The sequence below is a fragment of the Drosophila suzukii genome, unplaced genomic scaffold (genome assembly GCF_043229965.1).
Source record: "Drosophila suzukii unplaced genomic scaffold, CBGP_Dsuzu_IsoJpt1.0 scf_9, whole genome shotgun sequence".
NCBI classification, from domain to species: Eukaryota; Metazoa; Arthropoda; class Insecta; order Diptera; family Drosophilidae; genus Drosophila; species Drosophila suzukii.
Window position 1 is genome coordinate 60,643 of NW_027255941.1, and position 3,663 is coordinate 64,305.

General features: G+C 44.1%; 1 long non-coding RNA gene across 3 annotated transcripts; it reads left to right on the forward strand.

Annotated features, from left to right (window-relative positions):
• Window positions 1-200: 200 nt before the first annotated feature.
• LOC118879017 (uncharacterized) lies at window positions 201-2,346 on the forward strand. Of its 3 annotated transcripts, none has more exons than XR_011605840.1 (3): window positions 201-269; window positions 503-2,006; window positions 2,068-2,346. It is a non-coding gene; the product is annotated as an uncharacterized lncRNA (long non-coding RNA). The 3 variants fall into 3 exon arrangements; XR_011605838.1 differs by having other exon boundaries at window positions 215-366; XR_011605839.1 differs by having other exon boundaries at window positions 223-366; window positions 489-2,006.
• Window positions 2,347-3,663: the final 1,317 nt, after the last annotated feature.

Here is a 3,663-nt window from a genome sequence, read left to right on the forward strand (position 1 = left end):
ACCAAGTTTGTTACGCAAATATGCCACGCCCACTCTAACGCCCACAAGCCGACCAAATCTGTGGCGCCCACAATTTTCATGCTAGATAAAAAATTGTTTGCCACGCCCACTCTAACGCACATAACTCTTAAATCTGTCTACCGCCCACTAGAGGTGGAGAAACACCGATGTCATCGATGTTTTCGAAACATCGCTAACATCGATGTTTGGCAGGGAATCATCGATGTTTCCATCTCTACTGCGCGGTGCGAAACAAAGTCGTATAAAATGTAAGTACTAATTTAATTCATATTACCAATTTAGTGTTCGTTGCTGGTGGTGTTGGTGTTGGTTGTTAAGTGGAGGACATGGACAGATATCTAAAAAGTAAGTTATTAACCACCCGAGTTGTGCTTCATCTAAGTGCGGGTATGCATTCTTACACGTGTGTACATATACACATGCATGCTCGTGTATTTATACATGAAACTTGTTTTATAATTTAAAAGTTTGTTCTTTTTAGGAGCAGCAGATGAAAATGTGGAGGACCCAAAAAAAAAAGAAACGCGATGTTTCGGTGGCATGGGACCACTTTAAGAAAACTGTTGAAAAAACGCATGGAATATGCAACTTCTGCGGTAAAGCTATAAAAACAGCAGGAAACACAACAAACCTTCTTGACCATCTGAAGCATGTTCATCCTGATCGCCTTAAAGACGGAAAAAGCCAGCAGACCAATACAATGGATGTTTATGTCGGAAGCCTCCGTTTTTTTACAACAACGATTCCACTCGGAAACGTTGTCTGGATATGAAGGTGATGCGTATGATAGCTGTCGATGTCCAACCCTTCAGTTGTGTTGAGGATGAAGGATTTAAAGAGCTGATGAAGGCAATGGACCCACGCTACAAGTTGCCCAGCAGATCACATTTGCGCGATGTAGTGCTTCCAAGCCAGTATGAGGAGTTAAAAAACAAACTGTATGTAATATTGGCCAATGTGGATTTTCTGGCATTAACCACTGATATGTGGACATCAAGGGCCAATGAAGGCTATATAACTATAACATGCCATTTTGTGTCGAATAACTTTAAATTAGAGTCTGAAATATTAGCAAAAAGGCAGCTGCTCGATTCCACCAATCACACCGCATCAAATATTGCTAAAACCATGAAGGCGGTGCTCCAAGATTGGGGGGTGACAAATAAGGTGGTATGTATAGTAACCGACAATGATGCTACCATGGTAAAGGCATGTCGATTGCTTCAATATAAGCACTTACCATGTGTAGCACACACAATCAAGATGCCGTGTATTGATGATATACTTACAAAATGTAAGACAATAGTGGCATTCTTCAAAAGAAGCCAGGTTGCCTATGCTAAATTTTAGGAAGCACAGGGAGAAAATCCCTGTACTCTGCTGCATGAAATGCCAACTCGCTGGAACAGCGCCTTTGCTATGATCAAGCGAATCTTAAGGACCAACGAGTTTGTGTCTCTGGCTTTAATATCTTGCCATAATGCTCCTTCGCCATTTTCTGCAGCAGAAGTTGATATTCTCAAAGATATAGCCGCTTTGTTGTCTCCCTTTGAAGACGCTACCCTTTTTGTGTCTTCCAATAGCAAGGTGTCAGTGTCCCTTATAATACCTGTAATATGCAAACTGCAGCACAAAATCAAGGAAATTAATTTGGAAACAGCAGAGGGAAAACTTGTCTTTGAGTTCATTAAGACTAGACTCGGGGAAAGACTGGCAGCGTATGAAACACGCACTATACCCAGAATTTCCACCATTATAGATCCCCGTTTCAAAAAACAGGGATTCCTTAGTTCATCGAATGCAGAATAAGCTGCTAAGGCTGTTCAAGATGAGCTGTTCAGCAGAATGTCCGCGAATCCACATCAGCCAACACCAACACCAGAACCAAAGTGCACTCTTCCTGGGCAGATACCATCATTTTATTGAGGCAACACATAGAAAAGGAAAACCATCCAGAAAAATGCGACCCACTTACGTATTGAGAGGTAAGAAATAATTCATTAATATATTTTTCCGATATTTATTGTAGAAATGATCCTATTTTAGATGACTACCGATGGTGAAGCATTAAAGACATTGGCCAAAAAGTTTTTGTGCGTTCCCGCATCTTCGTGTGAATCGGAAAGGGTTTTCAGCAAAGCTAGCCAACTAATCAGAGACCGTCGCAAAAATGTATAAAAAATGTATATCAAATGAAAAGAAATATTTGAAACTTTATGAACAGTTTTTGTCAATAACGATTTTTTTTAATTTCGGACATTATTTAAAGTTAAAATAAAGCTTAAATCAAATAGAAACACTTCTCCACCTATACCGACCACATAACCACATTTTGAGATTTCGGGTAGGTGGCGCATTTCAATCTCGATTTGCTTTTTGCATATCTCTATTTCCCTTTGGTCCCATTAGCTGAGTAAAGGGTATCTGATAGTCGAGGTACTCGACTACAGCGTTCTTCCTTGTTTTTCTTATAAAATATACAAATAGGGTAACAATCATTATTATTACTAAAATTAAAGATGTGTTCAGGCCCACTGTCCGGCGAATCTGGACTGGCCCCGCTATCCAGCTGCACCGCTCTACCGCTCTCCCGCTCTCCCGCTCTCTCGCGCTCCCGCTCTCCTGCGCTGTTCCTAGCTTCCTCCATGAAGTCTCCGCTGCGCTTTGGAGCGCAGAGCGGAGCTTAGACTAAGTTAGTTCCGCCTACTTTCGAAGTTCACTTTTGCTCGAGTTCTTATTTTTCGATCAAGGGGCAAACGCGTTCGAGTGGTTTCTCCCCTACAGCTTCCGCAGCACCAGCAGCAAACGTACCAGCAGTAAGCCACCGAAAGCCAGCGAAGCAGCCCGCCGACGCCGCCAGTTTTCCCGCCGTCGCCTCCCACGCCATTCCACCAGCGCCACCACGGTACCCTGCTACCCCCCGGCGTACATTTTGGTCCTTCGAGAAAAATGGACCTCCAACAACAAAGAAATATTAGCTCATATCCAAAGCGATCATCTTCTGACAGCCGACTTCTACGAGATCGACACTGAGAGCACAGCCAAAACTCTCGGCGTACGATGGAAGGCGACGTCCGATGAGTTCTTTTTCGTCCCACCAGATTTAGCAACGGAAATCTCCCACACGAAACGATAAGTCCTTTCCCAAATTGCCAAGCTATTTGATCCAGCAGGCTGGCACGCTCCATTTGTTGTGTGTGCCAAAATCTTTATGCAAGAGATTTGGCTTCAGGATCTAGGCTGGGACGATAAACTTCCAATTGAGCTTTGCCAAAGGTGAAACAGCTTTCTCCAGAGCTATTCGGTCCTAGACCAGGTCAGAATACCCAGATGGGTTTCCTTCCGTCCAGAGTTCCGCGTAGAGCATCACGGATTCTGTGACGCCTCGCAAAAGGCATACGGTGCTGCGATCTATGTGCGCGTAGAAGTGGGCCATAAGACGATGGTGCACTTGCTCACGGCCAAGACGCGTGTGGCGCCAGTCAAAACGGTGTCCCTTCCCAGGCTGGAGTTATGTGGGGCTCTCCTTTTGTCCGAGATGGCCGAAGCCATTCTTCCAAATATGCCGAGGCTGACCTCAAAATTCCATTGTTGGACCGATTCCACGATTGTGCTAGCATGGTTAGCAAAACCAGCGTGCCA